The sequence below is a fragment of the Schistocerca americana genome, unplaced genomic scaffold, assembly GCF_021461395.2.
Source record: "Schistocerca americana isolate TAMUIC-IGC-003095 unplaced genomic scaffold, iqSchAmer2.1 HiC_scaffold_473, whole genome shotgun sequence".
In the NCBI taxonomy this organism is placed as follows: domain Eukaryota; kingdom Metazoa; phylum Arthropoda; class Insecta; order Orthoptera; family Acrididae; genus Schistocerca; species Schistocerca americana.
In genome coordinates, this window is record NW_025726207.1 from 18,313 (window position 1) to 33,412 (window position 15,100).

The window sequence follows — 15,100 nt, forward strand, 5'->3', positions numbered from 1 at the left end:
TGCTTCCCGACGAGTCGGGTTCGGATCCTCTGTCAACTTCCACGCAGGGTGATGATCATTTGGTCATCACACTCGCCAGCTGAAATCGGCGCTGCCTTTTCGCAGTAGTAAAAGAGAAGTGGCCCGTGGGGGGATCGAACCCACGACCTTCGCGTTATTAGCACGACGCTCTAACCAACTGAGCTAACGGGCCTCGGCAGATGCAGCTGCTCAGCCCTACGCTGGAATCAGATGGCATGAAGCCATACACCATTCCTATGGTCGTCGTGTGTCTGCTTCCCTAGTCTATATTCTGCTGACGGTCACGAAACAGTAGCTATATTGCGAGCAGGACGGGAAACGGCCGCTCGGACAGCTCAAACTTGTCACGATTAGTGTGGAAAAAATTCCGTTCCGGTACCGGGAATCGAACCCGGGCCTCCTGGGTGAAAGCCAGGTATCCTAGCCACTAGACCACACCGGATGCGGCCGTTTCATTCGACCGTTCGTACGGTCGCTTGTCGCATTGTCGCTCTCTTTGCGAGCATCTTTGCACATACTGACTGGCAAGGCGCGCACCTCAAACGTCGCAGAGCAATGCTTTTGGCTTCATGCTCTGCTGGGAGAAGAGGAATAGGGAAGCTGTATGTAGCAATAACAGGAAGTAAACATTTTCCCGCTGAAGCGTTGAAACGTTGTGGATAACAAACAAGAAATAAGTTGGCGCCCTAGCAACAGCACCACCTTCAGTCACAGAAAATTAGATGCCCCGGGTGACGATCGAACTCACGACCTTAAGATTATGAGACTTACGCGCTGCCTACTGCGCTACCGAGGCAGGCGATCGTTAGACCTTCTGGAATCTTGGTAAGTACCGAATACAAGTGGTAGAGAGTCTGCACTCCCTGGCTCATTTTTTCTGTTGCTACACGTGCATTCACGGCGCGGCAGGCAACTTGCGATGCTAGGCCGACGCCAGTATGTACAATAGCACGCAGGAGTCCAAACGAGCAGTCGTCCGCGCTGCATGATTGGTTCTTTCCACACGGAATCCCGCGGTTCATTCTCATGGCTCACGCAGTTCGAGTGCGAAAGACACGCAGCACCCCTACCGGAGAAAAAACAAAATGATGCATCGGCCGGGAATCGAACCCGGGCCGCCCGCGTGGCAGGCGAGCATTCTACCACTGAACCACCGATGCTCGGGCCAGCGGTACCTTCACGCTGCTTCCCGAGCAGATGTCTCAAGGGAAAGTGGGACTGCCGTCAAGCGCCGTAGCATTCTGTGGAGAAGATGCTGCAGACGCTGAATCCTGCACTGCACTGCTTAAAGATGCCGCCAGAACGCGGTCCTCTGCGTACTCTTGCGTCGCCGGCGCCGACTCTTGCCAAAGGATGCGAAATGTGCGCGGATACGCTGTCCGAATGCGTCTGGATGTGCTCCCCTAGCCTGCCTCGAAATGCGCCTGCCGGGTACGATCACCTTCGGCCGCTGCCGACAGGCGGGAAGCCGACTCAGCGCGGTGGCGGGGCGCTCGCTTGTGCGGTGGTGGTGTAATGGTCAGCATAGTTGCCTTCCAAGCAGTTGATCCGGGTTCGATTCCCGGCCACCGCAGCAGGCTTTTAATTTCGCGTATGAGTACTTTTGCCACGCGCTCTTAAACTATTGTTTTTTCGCCCTCTTACTCGCTGCATACCAGCCCTTAGTGTGTCTCGACTTGTCTCGACTTTGCTCAGCTGACGCGAGAGCTGACGCTCTCAAATCGGCCTATATCAAAACGACAAGCACGAGAAACGACTGAGAGAGGTAAGGAGAGGCGAGGCGATGGACACACAGCACGCCCCCTTCATTTCACGGTGGCGTCTCCCTGGCCGAATCGGGCTGTAGCTCCGAAAACAAAGGAGAAACAAAAATAGGAAGTAAAACTGCCAATAGTGCCCTGTGTTCCCATGCGCTCACCCGCCCAAGTACTGACAAGGGCCAAAGTTGTTACGCATCGGCAATCGGACATTTTCTTTCATTTTCTCTAACCAGTGTATTCAAGATATTATGGCCATTGCCGAGTGAATGCTGTAGTGCTTCCCGACGAGTCGGGTTCGGATCCTCTGTCAACTTCCACGCAGGGTGATGATCATTTGGTCATCACACTCGCCAGCTGAAATCGGCGCTGCCTTTTCGCAGTAGTAAAAGAGAAGTGGCCCGTGGGGGGATCGAACCCACGACCTTCGCGTTATTAGCACGACGCTCTAACCAACTGAGCTAACGGGCCTCGGCAGATGCAGCTGCTCAGCCCTACGCTGGAATCAGATGGCATGAAGCCATACACCATTCCTATGGTCGTCGTGTGTCTGCTTCCCTAGTCTATATTCTGCTGACGGTCACGAAACAGTAGCTATATTGCGAGCAGGACGGGAAACGGCCGCTCGGACAGCTCAAACTTGTCACGATTAGTGTGGAAAAAATTCCGTTCCGGTACCGGGAATCGAACCCGGGCCTCCTGGGTGAAAGCCAGGTATCCTAGCCACTAGACCACACCGGATGCGGCCGTTTCATTCGACCGTTCGTACGGTCGCTTGTCGCATTGTCGCTCTCTTTGCGAGCATCTTTGCACATACTGACTGGCAAGGCGCGCACCTCAAACGTCGCAGAGCAATGCTTTTGGCTTCATGCTCTGCTGGGAGAAGAGGAATAGGGAAGCTGTATGTAGCAATAACAGGAAGTAAACATTTTCCCGCTGAAGCGTTGAAACGTTGTGGATAACAAACAAGAAATAAGTTGGCGCCCTAGCAACAGCACCACCTTCAGTCACAGAAAATTAGATGCCCCGGGTGACGATCGAACTCACGACCTTAAGATTATGAGACTTACGCGCTGCCTACTGCGCTACCGAGGCAGGCGATCGTTAGACCTTCTGGAATCTTGGTAAGTACCGAATACAAGTGGTAGAGAGTCTGCACTCCCTGGCTCATTTTTTCTGTTGCTACACGTGCATTCACGGCGCGGCAGGCAACTTGCGATGCTAGGCCGACGCCAGTATGTACAATAGCACGCAGGAGTCCAAACGAGCAGTCGTCCGCGCTGCATGATTGGTTCTTTCCACACGGAATCCCGCGGTTCATTCTCATGGCTCACGCAGTTCGAGTGCGAAAGACACGCAGCACCCCTACCGGAGAAAAAACAAAATGATGCATCGGCCGGGAATCGAACCCGGGCCGCCCGCGTGGCAGGCGAGCATTCTACCACTGAACCACCGATGCTCGGGCCAGCGGTACCTTCACGCTGCTTCCCGAGCAGATGTCTCAAGGGAAAGTGGGACTGCCGTCAAGCGCCGTAGCATTCTGTGGAGAAGATGCTGCAGACGCTGAATCCTGCACTGCACTGCTTAAAGATGCCGCCAGAACGCGGTCCTCTGCGTACTCTTGCGTCGCCGGCGCCGACTCTTGCCAAAGGATGCGAAATGTGCGCGGATACGCTGTCCGAATGCGTCTGGATGTGCTCCCCTAGCCTGCCTCGAAATGCGCCTGCCGGGTACGATCACCTTCGGCCGCTGCCGACAGGCGGGAAGCCGACTCAGCGCGGTGGCGGGGCGCTCGCTTGTGCGGTGGTGGTGTAATGGTCAGCATAGTTGCCTTCCAAGCAGTTGATCCGGGTTCGATTCCCGGCCACCGCAGCAGGCTTTTAATTTCGCGTATGAGTACTTTTGCCACGCGCTCTTAAACTATTGTTTTTTCGCCCTCTTACTCGCTGCATACCAGCCCTTAGTGTGTCTCGACTTGTCTCGACTTTGCTCAGCTGACGCGAGAGCTGACGCTCTCAAATCGGCCTATATCAAAACGACAAGCACGAGAAACGACTGAGAGAGGTAAGGAGAGGCGAGGCGATGGACACACAGCACGCCCCCTTCATTTCACGGTGGCGTCTCCCTGGCCGAATCGGGCTGTAGCTCCGAAAACAAAGGAGAAACAAAAATAGGAAGTAAAACTGCCAATAGTGCCCTGTGTTCCCATGCGCTCACCCGCCCAAGTACTGACAAGGGCCAAAGTTGTTACGCATCGGCAATCGGACATTTTCTTTCATTTTCTCTAACCAGTGTATTCAAGATATTATGGCCATTGCCGAGTGAATGCTGTAGTGCTTCCCGACGAGTCGGGTTCGGATCCTCTGTCAACTTCCACGCAGGGTGATGATCATTTGGTCATCACACTCGCCAGCTGAAATCGGCGCTGCCTTTTCGCAGTAGTAAAAGAGAAGTGGCCCGTGGGGGGATCGAACCCACGACCTTCGCGTTATTAGCACGACGCTCTAACCAACTGAGCTAACGGGCCTCGGCAGATGCAGCTGCTCAGCCCTACGCTGGAATCAGATGGCATGAAGCCATACACCATTCCTATGGTCGTCGTGTGTCTGCTTCCCTAGTCTATATTCTGCTGACGGTCACGAAACAGTAGCTATATTGCGAGCAGGACGGGAAACGGCCGCTCGGACAGCTCAAACTTGTCACGATTAGTGTGGAAAAAATTCCGTTCCGGTACCGGGAATCGAACCCGGGCCTCCTGGGTGAAAGGCAGGTATCCTAGCCACTAGACCACACCGGATGCGGCCGTTTCATTCGACCGTTCGTACGGTCGCTTGTCGCATTGTCGCTCTCTTTGCGAGCATCTTTGCACATACTGACTGGCAAGGCGCGCACCTCAAACGTCGCAGAGCAATGCTTTTGGCTTCATGCTCTGCTGGGAGAAGAGGAATAGGGAAGCTGTATGTAGCAATAACAGGAAGTAAACATTTTCCCGCTGAAGCGTTGAAACGTTGTGGATAACAAACAAGAAATAAGTTGGCGCCCTAGCAACAGCACCACCTTCAGTCACAGAAAATTAGATGCCCCGGGTGACGATCGAACTCACGACCTTAAGATTATGAGACTTACGCGCTGCCTACTGCGCTACCGAGGCAGGCGATCGTTAGACCTTCTGGAATCTTGGTAAGTACCGAATACAAGTGGTAGAGAGTCTGCACTCCCTGGCTCATTTTTTCTGTTGCTACACGTGCATTCACGGCGCGGCAGGCAACTTGCGATGCTAGGCCGACGCCAGTATGTACAATAGCACGCAGGAGTCCAAACGAGCAGTCGTCCGCGCTGCATGATTGGTTCTTTCCACACGGAATCCCGCGGTTCATTCTCATGGCTCACGCAGTTCGAGTGCGAAAGACACGCAGCACCCCTACCGGAGAAAAAACAAAATGATGCATCGGCCGGGAATCGAACCCGGGCCGCCCGCGTGGCAGGCGAGCATTCTACCACTGAACCACCGATGCTCGGGCCAGCGGTACCTTCACGCTGCTTCCCGAGCAGATGTCTCAAGGGAAAGTGGGACTGCCGTCAAGCGCCGTAGCATTCTGTGGAGAAGATGCTGCAGACGCTGAATCCTGCACTGCACTGCTTAAAGATGCCGCCAGAACGCGGTCCTCTGCGTACTCTTGCGTCGCCGGCGCCGACTCTTGCCAAAGGATGCGAAATGTGCGCGGATACGCTGTCCGAATGCGTCTGGATGTGCTCCCCTAGCCTGCCTCGAAATGCGCCTGCCGGGTACGATCACCTTCGGCCGCTGCCGACAGGCGGGAAGCCGACTCAGCGCGGTGGCGGGGCGCTCGCTTGTGCGGTGGTGGTGTAATGGTCAGCATAGTTGCCTTCCAAGCAGTTGATCCGGGTTCGATTCCCGGCCACCGCAGCAGGCTTTTAATTTCGCGTATGAGTACTTTTGCCACGCGCTCTTAAACTATTGTTTTTTCGCCCTCTTACTCGCTGCATACCAGCCCTTAGTGTGTCTCGACTTGTCTCGACTTTGCTCAGCTGACGCGAGAGCTGACGCTCTCAAATCGGCCTATATCAAAACGACAAGCACGAGAAACGACTGAGAGAGGTAAGGAGAGGCGAGGCGATGGACACACAGCACGCCCCCTTCATTTCACGGTGGCGTCTCCCTGGCCGAATCGGGCTGTAGCTCCGAAAACAAAGGAGAAACAAAAATAGGAAGTAAAACTGCCAATAGTGCCCTGTGTTCCCATGCGCTCACCCGCCCAAGTACTGACAAGGGCCAAAGTTGTTACGCATCGGCAATCGGACATTTTCTTTCATTTTCTCTAACCAGTGTATTCAAGATATTATGGCCATTGCCGAGTGAATGCTGTAGTGCTTCCCGACGAGTCGGGTTCGGATCCTCTGTCAACTTCCACGCAGGGTGATGATCATTTGGTCATCACACTCGCCAGCTGAAATCGGCGCTGCCTTTTCGCAGTAGTAAAAGAGAAGTGGCCCGTGGGGGGATCGAACCCACGACCTTCGCGTTATTAGCACGACGCTCTAACCAACTGAGCTAACGGGCCTCGGCAGATGCAGCTGCTCAGCCCTACGCTGGAATCAGATGGCATGAAGCCATACACCATTCCTATGGTCGTCGTGTGTCTGCTTCCCTAGTCTATATTCTGCTGACGGTCACGAAACAGTAGCTATATTGCGAGCAGGACGGGAAACGGCCGCTCGGACAGCTCAAACTTGTCACGATTAGTGTGGAAAAAATTCCGTTCCGGTACCGGGAATCGAACCCGGGCCTCCTGGGTGAAAGGCAGGTATCCTAGCCACTAGACCACACCGGATGCGGCCGTTTCATTCGACCGTTCGTACGGTCGCTTGTCGCATTGTCGCTCTCTTTGCGAGCATCTTTGCACATACTGACTGGCAAGGCGCGCACCTCAAACGTCGCAGAGCAATGCTTTTGGCTTCATGCTCTGCTGGGAGAAGAGGAATAGGGAAGCTGTATGTAGCAATAACAGAAAGTAAACATTTTCCCGCTGAAGCGTTGAAACGTTGTGGATAACAAACAAGAAATAAGTTGGCGCCCTAGCAACAGCACCACCTTCAGTCACAGAAGATTAGATGCCCCGGGTGAGGATCGAACTCACGACCTTAAGATTATGAGACTTACGCGCTGCCTACTGCGCTACCGAGGCAGGCGATCGTTAGACCTTCTGGAATCTTGGTAAGTACCGAATACAAGTGGTAGAGAGTCTGCACTCCCTGGCTCATTTTTTCTGTTGCTACACGTGCATTCACGGCGCGGCAGGCAACTTGCGATGCTAGGCCGACGCCAGTATGTACAATAGCACGCAGGAGTCCAAACGAGTAGTCGTCCGCGCTGCATGATTGGTTCTTTCCACACGGAATCCCGCGGTTCATTCTCATGGCTCACGCAGTTCGAGTGCGAAAGACACGCAGCACCCCCACCGGAGAAAAAACAAAATGATGCATCGGCCGGGAATCGAACCCGGGCCGCCCGCGTGGCAGGCGAGCATTCTACCACTGAACCACCGATGCTCGGGCCAGCGGTACCTTCACGCTGCTTCCCGAGCAGATGTCTCAAGGGAAAGTGGGACTGCCGTCAAGCGCCGTAGCATTCTGTGGAGAAGATGCTGCAGACGCTGAATCCTGCACTGCACTGCTTAAAGATGCCGCCAGAACGCGGTCCTCTGCGTACTCTTGCGTCGCCGGCGCCGACTCTTGCCAAAGGATGCGAAATGTGCGCGGATACGCTGTCCGAATGCGTCTGGATGTGCTCCCCTAGCCTGCCTCGAAATGCGCCTGCCGGGTACGATCACCTTCGGCCGCTGCCGACAGGCGGGAAGCCGACTCAGCGCGGTGGCGGGGCGCTCGCTTGTGCGGTGGTGGTGTAATGGTCAGCATAGTTGCCTTCCAAGCAGTTGATCCGGGTTCGATTCCCGGCCACCGCAGCAGGCTTTTAATTTCGCGTATGAGTACTTTTGCCACGCGCTCTTAAACTATTGTTTTTTCGCCCTCTTACTCGCTGCATACCAGCCCTTAGTGTGTCTCGACTTGTCTCGACTTTGCTCAGCTGACGCGAGAGCTGACGCTCTCAAATCGGCCTATATCAAAACGACAAGCACGAGAAACGACTGAGAGAGGTAAGGAGAGGCGAGGCGATGGACACACAGCACGCCCCCTTCATTTCACGGTGGCGTCTCCCTGGCCGAATCGGGCTGTAGCTCCGAAACCAAAGGAGAAACAAAAATAGGAAGTAAAACTGCCAATAGTGCCCTGTGTTCCCATGCGCTCACCCGCCCAAGTACTGACAAGGGCCAAAGTTGTTACGCATCGGCAATCGGACATTTTCTTTCATTTTCTCTAACCAGTGTATTCAAGATATTATGGCCATTGCCGAGTGAATGCTGTAGTGCTTCCCGACGAGTCGGGTTCGGATCCTCTGTCAACTTCCACGCAGGGTGATGATCATTTGGTCATCACACTCGCCAGCTGAAATCGGCGCTGCCTTTTCGCAGTAGTAAAAGAGAAGTGGCCCGTGGGGGGATCGAACCCACGACCTTCGCGTTATTAGCACGACGCTCTAACCAACTGAGCTAACGGGCCTCGGCAGATGCAGCTGCTCAGCCCTACGCTGGAATCAGATGGCATGAAGCCATACACCATTCCTATGGTCGTCGTGTGTCTGCTTCCCTAGTCTATATTCTGCTGACGGTCACGAAACAGTAGCTATATTGCGAGCAGGACGGGAAACGGCCGCTCGGACAGCTCAAACTTGTCACGATTAGTGTGGAAAAAATTCCGTTCCGGTACCGGGAATCGAACCCGGGCCTCCTGGGTGAAAGCCAGGTATCCTAGCCACTAGACCACACCGGATGCGGCCGTTTCATTCGACCGTTCGTACGGTCGCTTGTCGCATTGTCGCTCTCTTTGCGAGCATCTTTGCACATACTGACTGGCAAGGCGCGCACCTCAAACGTCGCAGAGCAATGCTTTTGGCTTCATGCTCTGCTGGGAGAAGAGGAATAGGGAAGCTGTATGTAGCAATAACAGGAAGTAAACATTTTCCCGCTGAAGCGTTGAAACGTTGTGGATAACAAACAAGAAATAAGTTGGCGCCCTAGCAACAGCACCACCTTCAGTCACAGAAAATTAGATGCCCCGGGTGACGATCGAACTCACGACCTTAAGATTATGAGACTTACGCGCTGCCTACTGCGCTACCGAGGCAGGCGATCGTTAGACCTTCTGGAATCTTGGTAAGTACCGAATACAAGTGGTAGAGAGTCTGCACTCCCTGGCTCATTTTTTCTGTTGCTACACGTGCATTCACGGCGCGGCAGGCAACTTGCGATGCTAGGCCGACGCCAGTATGTACAATAGCACGCAGGAGTCCAAACGAGCAGTCGTCCGCGCTGCATGATTGGTTCTTTCCACACGGAATCCCGCGGTTCATTCTCATGGCTCACGCAGTTCGAGTGCGAAAGACACGCAGCACCCCTACCGGAGAAAAAACAAAATGATGCATCGGCCGGGAATCGAACCCGGGCCGCCCGCGTGGCAGGCGAGCATTCTACCACTGAACCACCGATGCTCGGGCCAGCGGTACCTTCACGCTGCTTCCCGAGCAGATGTCTCAAGGGAAAGTGGGACTGCCGTCAAGCGCCGTAGCATTCTGTGGAGAAGATGCTGCAGACGCTGAATCCTGCACTGCACTGCTTAAAGATGCCGCCAGAACGCGGTCCTCTGCGTACTCTTGCGTCGCCGGCGCCGACTCTTGCCAAAGGATGCGAAATGTGCGCGGATACGCTGTCCGAATGCGTCTGGATGTGCTCCCCTAGCCTGCCTCGAAATGCGCCTGCCGGGTACGATCACCTTCGGCCGCTGCCGACAGGCGGGAAGCCGACTCAGCGCGGTGGCGGGGCGCTCGCTTGTGCGGTGGTGGTGTAATGGTCAGCATAGTTGCCTTCCAAGCAGTTGATCCGGGTTCGATTCCCGGCCACCGCAGCAGGCTTTTAATTTCGCGTATGAGTACTTTTGCCACGCGCTCTTAAACTATTGTTTTTTCGCCCTCTTACTCGCTGCATACCAGCCCTTAGTGTGTCTCGACTTGTCTCGACTTTGCTCAGCTGACGCGAGAGCTGACGCTCTCAAATCGGCCTATATCAAAACGACAAGCACGAGAAACGACTGAGAGAGGTAAGGAGAGGCGAGGCGATGGACACACAGCACGCCCCCTTCATTTCACGGTGGCGTCTCCCTGGCCGAATCGGGCTGTAGCTCCGAAAACAAAGGAGAAACAAAAATAGGAAGTAAAACTGCCAATAGTGCCCTGTGTTCCCATGCGCTCACCCGCCCAAGTACTGACAAGGGCCAAAGTTGTTACGCATCGGCAATCGGACATTTTCTTTCATTTTCTCTAACCAGTGTATTCAAGATATTATGGCCATTGCCGAGTGAATGCTGTAGTGCTTCCCGACGAGTCGGGTTCGGATCCTCTGTCAACTTCCACGCAGGGTGATGATCATTTGGTCATCACACTCGCCAGCTGAAATCGGCGCTGCCTTTTCGCAGTAGTAAAAGAGAAGTGGCCCGTGGGGGGATCGAACCCACGACCTTCGCGTTATTAGCACGACGCTCTAACCAACTGAGCTAACGGGCCTCGGCAGATGCAGCTGCTCAGCCCTACGCTGGAATCAGATGGCATGAAGCCATACACCATTCCTATGGTCGTCGTGTGTCTGCTTCCCTAGTCTATATTCTGCTGACGGTCACGAAACAGTAGCTATATTGCGAGCAGGACGGGAAACGGCCGCTCGGACAGCTCAAACTTGTCACGATTAGTGTGGAAAAAATTCCGTTCCGGTACCGGGAATCGAACCCGGGCCTCCTGGGTGAAAGGCAGGTATCCTAGCCACTAGACCACACCGGATGCGGCCGTTTCATTCGACCGTTCGTACGGTCGCTTGTCGCATTGTCGCTCTCTTTGCGAGCATCTTTGCACATACTGACTGGCAAGGCGCGCACCTCAAACGTCGCAGAGCAATGCTTTTGGCTTCATGCTCTGCTGGGAGAAGAGGAATAGGGAAGCTGTATGTAGCAATAACAGGAAGTAAACATTTTCCCGCTGAAGCGTTGAAACGTTGTGGATAACAAACAAGAAATAAGTTGGCGCCCTAGCAACAGCACCACCTTCAGTCACAGAAAATTAGATGCCCCGGGTGACGATCGAACTCACGACCTTAAGATTATGAGACTTACGCGCTGCCTACTGCGCTACCGAGGCAGGCGATCGTTAGACCTTCTGGAATCTTGGTAAGTACCGAATACAAGTGGTAGAGAGTCTGCACTCCCTGGCTCATTTTTTCTGTTGCTACACGTGCATTCACGGCGCGGCAGGCAACTTGCGATGCTAGGCCGACGCCAGTATGTACAATAGCACGCAGGAGTCCAAACGAGCAGTCGTCCGCGCTGCATGATTGGTTCTTTCCACACGGAATCCCGCGGTTCATTCTCATGGCTCACGCAGTTCGAGTGCGAAAGACACGCAGCACCCCTACCGGAGAAAAAACAAAATGATGCATCGGCCGGGAATCGAACCCGGGCCGCCCGCGTGGCAGGCGAGCATTCTACCACTGAACCACCGATGCTCGGGCCAGCGGTACCTTCACGCTGCTTCCCGAGCAGATGTCTCAAGGGAAAGTGGGACTGCCGTCAAGCGCCGTAGCATTCTGTGGAGAAGATGCTGCAGACGCTGAATCCTGCACTGCACTGCTTAAAGATGCCGCCAGAACGCGGTCCTCTGCGTACTCTTGCGTCGCCGGCGCCGACTCTTGCCAAAGGATGCGAAATGTGCGCGGATACGCTGTCCGAATGCGTCTGGATGTGCTCCCCTAGCCTGCCTCGAAATGCGCCTGCCGGGTACGATCACCTTCGGCCGCTGCCGACAGGCGGGAAGCCGACTCAGCGCGGTGGCGGGGCGCTCGCTTGTGCGGTGGTGGTGTAATGGTCAGCATAGTTGCCTTCCAAGCAGTTGATCCGGGTTCGATTCCCGGCCACCGCAGCAGGCTTTTAATTTCGCGTATGAGTACTTTTGCCACGCGCTCTTAAACTATTGTTTTTTCGCCCTCTTACTCGCTGCATACCAGCCCTTAGTGTGTCTCGACTTGTCTCGACTTTGCTCAGCTGACGCGAGAGCTGACGCTCTCAAATCGGCCTATATCAAAACGACAAGCACGAGAAACGACTGAGAGAGGTAAGGAGAGGCGAGGCGATGGACACACAGCACGCCCCCTTCATTTCACGGTGGCGTCTCCCTGGCCGAATCGGGCTGTAGCTCCGAAAACAAAGGAGAAACAAAAATAGGAAGTAAAACTGCCAATAGTGCCCTGTGTTCCCATGCGCTCACCCGCCCAAGTACTGACAAGGGCCAAAGTTGTTACGCATCGGCAATCGGACATTTTCTTTCATTTTCTCTAACCAGTGTATTCAAGATATTATGGCCATTGCCGAGTGAATGCTGTAGTGCTTCCCGACGAGTCGGGTTCGGATCCTCTGTCAACTTCCACGCAGGGTGATGATCATTTGGTCATCACACTCGCCAGCTGAAATCGGCGCTGCCTTTTCGCAGTAGTAAAAGAGAAGTGGCCCGTGGGGGGATCGAACCCACGACCTTCGCGTTATTAGCACGACGCTCTAACCAACTGAGCTAACGGGCCTCGGCAGATGCAGCTGCTCAGCCCTACGCTGGAATCAGATGGCATGAAGCCATACACCATTCCTATGGTCGTCGTGTGTCTGCTTCCCTAGTCTATATTCTGCTGACGGTCACGAAACAGTAGCTATATTGCGAGCAGGACGGGAAACGGCCGCTCGGACAGCTCAAACTTGTCACGATTAGTGTGGAAAAAATTCCGTTCCGGTACCGGGAATCGAACCCGGGCCTCCTGGGTGAAAGCCAGGTATCCTAGCCACTAGACCACACCGGATGCGGCCGTTTCATTCGACCGTTCGTACGGTCGCTTGTCGCATTGTCGCTCTCTTTGCGAGCATCTTTGCACATACTGACTGGCAAGGCGCGCACCTCAAACGTCGCAGAGCAATGCTTTTGGCTTCATGCTCTGCTGGGAGAAGAGGAATAGGGAAGCTGTATGTAGCAATAACAGAAAGTAAACATTTTCCCGCTGAAGCGTTGAAACGTTGTGGATAACAAACAAGAAATAAGTTGGCGCCCTAGCAACAGCACCACCTTCAGTCACAGAAGATTAGATGCCCCGGGTGAGGATCGAACTCACGACCTTAAGATTATGAGACTTACGCGCTGCCTACTGCGCTACCGAGGCAGGCGATCGTTAGACCTTCTGGAATCTTGGTAAGTACCGAATACAAGTGGTAGAGAGTCTGCACTCCCTGGCTCATTTTTTCTGTTGCTACACGTGCATTCACGGCGCGGCAGGCAACTTGCGATGCTAGGCCGACGCCAGTATGTACAATAGCACGCAGGAGTCCAAACGAGCAGTCGTCCGCGCTGCATGATTGGTTCTTTCCACACGGAATCCCGCGGTTCATTCTCATGGCTCACGCAGTTCGAGTGCGAAAGACACGCAGCACCCCTACCGGAGAAAAAACAAAATGATGCATCGGCCGGGAATCGAACCCGGGCCGCCCGCGTGGCAGGCGAGCATTCTACCACTGAACCACCGATGCTCGGGCCAGCGGTACCTTCACGCTGCTTCCCGAGCAGATGTCTCAAGGGAAAGTGGGACTGCCGTCAAGCGCCGTAGCATTCTGTGGAGAAGATGCTGCAGACGCTGAATCCTGCACTGCACTGCTTAAAGATGCCGCCAGAACGCGGTCCTCTGCGTACTCTTGCGTCGCCGGCGCCGACTCTTGCCAAAGGATGCGAAATGTGCGCGGATACGCTGTCCGAATGCGTCTGGATGTGCTCCCCTAGCCTGCCTCGAAATGCGCCTGCCGGGTACGATCACCTTCGGCCGCTGCCGACAGGCGGGAAGCCGACTCAGCGCGGTGGCGGGGCGCTCGCTTGTGCGGTGGTGGTGTAATGGTCAGCATAGTTGCCTTCCAAGCAGTTGATCCGGGTTCGATTCCCGGCCACCGCAGCAGGCTTTTAATTTCGCGTATGAGTACTTTTGCCACGCGCTCTTAAACTATTGTTTTTTCGCCCTCTTACTCGCTGCATACCAGCCCTTAGTGTGTCTCGACTTGTCTCGACTTTGCTCAGCTGACGCGAGAGCTGACGCTCTCAAATCGGCCTATATCAAAACGACAAGCACGAGAAACGACTGAGAGAGGTAAGGAGAGGCGAGGCGATGGACACACAGCACGCCCCCTTCATTTCACGGTGGCGTCTCCCTGGCCGAATCGGGCTGTAGCTCCGAAAACAAAGGAGAAACAAAAATAGGAAGTAAAACTGCCAATAGTGCCCTGTGTTCCCATGCGCTCACCCGCCCAAGTACTGACAAGGGCCAAAGTTGTTACGCATCGGCAATCGGACATTTTCTTTCATTTTCTCTAACCAGTGTATTCAAGATATTATGGCCATTGCCGAGTGAATGCTGTAGTGCTTCCCGACGAGTCGGGTTCGGATCCTCTGTCAACTTCCACGCAGGGTGATGATCATTTGGTCATCACACTCGCCAGCTGAAATCGGCGCTGCCTTTTCGCAGTAGTAAAAGAGAAGTGGCCCGTGGGGGGATCGAACCCACGACCTTCGCGTTATTAGCACGACGCTCTAACCAACTGAGCTAACGGGCCTCGGCAGATGCAGCTGCTCAGCCCTACGCTGGAATCAGATGGCATGAAGCCATACACCATTCCTATGGTCGTCGTGTGTCTGCTTCCCTAGTCTATATTCTGCTGACGGTCACGAAACAGTAGCTATATTGCGAGCAGGACGGGAAACGGCCGCTCGGACAGCTCAAACTTGTCACGATTAGTGTGGAAAAAATTCCGTTCCGGTACCGGGAATCGAACCCGGGCCTCCTGGGTGAAAGCCAGGTATCCTAGCCACTAGACCACACCGGATGCGGCCGTTTCATTCGACCGTTCGTACGGTCGCTTGTCGCATTGTCGCTCTCTTTGCGAGCATCTTTGCACATACTGACTGGCAAGGCGCGCACCTCAAACGTCGCAGAGCAATGCTTTTGGCTTCATGCTCTGCTGGGAGAAGAGGAATAGGGAAGCTGTATGTAGCAATAACAGGAAGTAAACATTTTCCCGCTGAAGCGTTGAAACGTTGTGGATAACAAACAAGAAATAAGTTGGCGCCC

General features: G+C 54.4%; 37 non-coding genes across 37 annotated transcripts; 7 read left to right on the plus strand and 30 right to left on the minus strand.

The window, feature by feature from the left end:
- Window positions 1-119: 119 nt before the first annotated feature.
- Window positions 120-193, minus strand: Trnai-aau. Its single transcript has one exon. It is a non-coding gene; the product is annotated as a tRNA-Ile (tRNA).
- Window positions 194-391: 198 nt separating this feature from the next.
- Trnae-uuc lies at window positions 392-463 on the minus strand. The gene has a single exon. It is a non-coding gene; the product is annotated as a tRNA-Glu (tRNA).
- Window positions 464-744: 281 nt separating this feature from the next.
- Window positions 745-817, minus strand: Trnam-cau. Its single transcript has one exon. It is a non-coding gene; the product is annotated as a tRNA-Met (tRNA).
- A 293-nt stretch (window positions 818-1,110) lies between these two features.
- Window positions 1,111-1,181, minus strand: Trnag-gcc. Its single transcript has one exon. It is a non-coding gene; the product is annotated as a tRNA-Gly (tRNA).
- Window positions 1,182-1,522: 341 nt separating this feature from the next.
- Trnag-ucc lies at window positions 1,523-1,594 on the plus strand. Its single transcript has one exon. It is a non-coding gene; the product is annotated as a tRNA-Gly (tRNA).
- Window positions 1,595-2,175: 581 nt separating this feature from the next.
- Trnai-aau lies at window positions 2,176-2,249 on the minus strand. The gene has a single exon. It is a non-coding gene; the product is annotated as a tRNA-Ile (tRNA).
- A 198-nt stretch (window positions 2,250-2,447) lies between these two features.
- On the minus strand, window positions 2,448-2,519 carry Trnae-uuc. Its single transcript has one exon. It is a non-coding gene; the product is annotated as a tRNA-Glu (tRNA).
- A 281-nt stretch (window positions 2,520-2,800) lies between these two features.
- Window positions 2,801-2,873, minus strand: Trnam-cau. The gene has a single exon. It is a non-coding gene; the product is annotated as a tRNA-Met (tRNA).
- A 293-nt stretch (window positions 2,874-3,166) lies between these two features.
- Trnag-gcc lies at window positions 3,167-3,237 on the minus strand. Its single transcript has one exon. It is a non-coding gene; the product is annotated as a tRNA-Gly (tRNA).
- A 341-nt stretch (window positions 3,238-3,578) lies between these two features.
- Trnag-ucc lies at window positions 3,579-3,650 on the plus strand. The gene has a single exon. It is a non-coding gene; the product is annotated as a tRNA-Gly (tRNA).
- Window positions 3,651-4,231: 581 nt separating this feature from the next.
- Window positions 4,232-4,305, minus strand: Trnai-aau. The gene has a single exon. It is a non-coding gene; the product is annotated as a tRNA-Ile (tRNA).
- Window positions 4,306-4,503: 198 nt separating this feature from the next.
- Trnae-uuc lies at window positions 4,504-4,575 on the minus strand. The gene has a single exon. It is a non-coding gene; the product is annotated as a tRNA-Glu (tRNA).
- A 281-nt stretch (window positions 4,576-4,856) lies between these two features.
- Window positions 4,857-4,929, minus strand: Trnam-cau. The gene has a single exon. It is a non-coding gene; the product is annotated as a tRNA-Met (tRNA).
- A 293-nt stretch (window positions 4,930-5,222) lies between these two features.
- Trnag-gcc lies at window positions 5,223-5,293 on the minus strand. Its single transcript has one exon. It is a non-coding gene; the product is annotated as a tRNA-Gly (tRNA).
- A 341-nt stretch (window positions 5,294-5,634) lies between these two features.
- Window positions 5,635-5,706, plus strand: Trnag-ucc. The gene has a single exon. It is a non-coding gene; the product is annotated as a tRNA-Gly (tRNA).
- A 581-nt stretch (window positions 5,707-6,287) lies between these two features.
- On the minus strand, window positions 6,288-6,361 carry Trnai-aau. The gene has a single exon. It is a non-coding gene; the product is annotated as a tRNA-Ile (tRNA).
- A 198-nt stretch (window positions 6,362-6,559) lies between these two features.
- Window positions 6,560-6,631, minus strand: Trnae-uuc. Its single transcript has one exon. It is a non-coding gene; the product is annotated as a tRNA-Glu (tRNA).
- Window positions 6,632-6,912: 281 nt separating this feature from the next.
- Window positions 6,913-6,985, minus strand: Trnam-cau. The gene has a single exon. It is a non-coding gene; the product is annotated as a tRNA-Met (tRNA).
- A 293-nt stretch (window positions 6,986-7,278) lies between these two features.
- Trnag-gcc lies at window positions 7,279-7,349 on the minus strand. The gene has a single exon. It is a non-coding gene; the product is annotated as a tRNA-Gly (tRNA).
- Window positions 7,350-7,690: 341 nt separating this feature from the next.
- On the plus strand, window positions 7,691-7,762 carry Trnag-ucc. Its single transcript has one exon. It is a non-coding gene; the product is annotated as a tRNA-Gly (tRNA).
- A 581-nt stretch (window positions 7,763-8,343) lies between these two features.
- Window positions 8,344-8,417, minus strand: Trnai-aau. Its single transcript has one exon. It is a non-coding gene; the product is annotated as a tRNA-Ile (tRNA).
- Window positions 8,418-8,615: 198 nt separating this feature from the next.
- On the minus strand, window positions 8,616-8,687 carry Trnae-uuc. The gene has a single exon. It is a non-coding gene; the product is annotated as a tRNA-Glu (tRNA).
- Window positions 8,688-8,968: 281 nt separating this feature from the next.
- On the minus strand, window positions 8,969-9,041 carry Trnam-cau. The gene has a single exon. It is a non-coding gene; the product is annotated as a tRNA-Met (tRNA).
- Window positions 9,042-9,334: 293 nt separating this feature from the next.
- On the minus strand, window positions 9,335-9,405 carry Trnag-gcc. Its single transcript has one exon. It is a non-coding gene; the product is annotated as a tRNA-Gly (tRNA).
- A 341-nt stretch (window positions 9,406-9,746) lies between these two features.
- Window positions 9,747-9,818, plus strand: Trnag-ucc. Its single transcript has one exon. It is a non-coding gene; the product is annotated as a tRNA-Gly (tRNA).
- A 581-nt stretch (window positions 9,819-10,399) lies between these two features.
- Window positions 10,400-10,473, minus strand: Trnai-aau. The gene has a single exon. It is a non-coding gene; the product is annotated as a tRNA-Ile (tRNA).
- A 198-nt stretch (window positions 10,474-10,671) lies between these two features.
- Window positions 10,672-10,743, minus strand: Trnae-uuc. The gene has a single exon. It is a non-coding gene; the product is annotated as a tRNA-Glu (tRNA).
- Window positions 10,744-11,024: 281 nt separating this feature from the next.
- Window positions 11,025-11,097, minus strand: Trnam-cau. Its single transcript has one exon. It is a non-coding gene; the product is annotated as a tRNA-Met (tRNA).
- A 293-nt stretch (window positions 11,098-11,390) lies between these two features.
- On the minus strand, window positions 11,391-11,461 carry Trnag-gcc. Its single transcript has one exon. It is a non-coding gene; the product is annotated as a tRNA-Gly (tRNA).
- Window positions 11,462-11,802: 341 nt separating this feature from the next.
- Trnag-ucc lies at window positions 11,803-11,874 on the plus strand. The gene has a single exon. It is a non-coding gene; the product is annotated as a tRNA-Gly (tRNA).
- Window positions 11,875-12,455: 581 nt separating this feature from the next.
- Trnai-aau lies at window positions 12,456-12,529 on the minus strand. Its single transcript has one exon. It is a non-coding gene; the product is annotated as a tRNA-Ile (tRNA).
- Window positions 12,530-12,727: 198 nt separating this feature from the next.
- Trnae-uuc lies at window positions 12,728-12,799 on the minus strand. Its single transcript has one exon. It is a non-coding gene; the product is annotated as a tRNA-Glu (tRNA).
- Window positions 12,800-13,080: 281 nt separating this feature from the next.
- Window positions 13,081-13,153, minus strand: Trnam-cau. Its single transcript has one exon. It is a non-coding gene; the product is annotated as a tRNA-Met (tRNA).
- A 293-nt stretch (window positions 13,154-13,446) lies between these two features.
- Window positions 13,447-13,517, minus strand: Trnag-gcc. The gene has a single exon. It is a non-coding gene; the product is annotated as a tRNA-Gly (tRNA).
- Window positions 13,518-13,858: 341 nt separating this feature from the next.
- Trnag-ucc lies at window positions 13,859-13,930 on the plus strand. Its single transcript has one exon. It is a non-coding gene; the product is annotated as a tRNA-Gly (tRNA).
- A 581-nt stretch (window positions 13,931-14,511) lies between these two features.
- On the minus strand, window positions 14,512-14,585 carry Trnai-aau. Its single transcript has one exon. It is a non-coding gene; the product is annotated as a tRNA-Ile (tRNA).
- Window positions 14,586-14,783: 198 nt separating this feature from the next.
- On the minus strand, window positions 14,784-14,855 carry Trnae-uuc. Its single transcript has one exon. It is a non-coding gene; the product is annotated as a tRNA-Glu (tRNA).
- Between the last annotated feature and the right edge of the window lie 245 nt (window positions 14,856-15,100).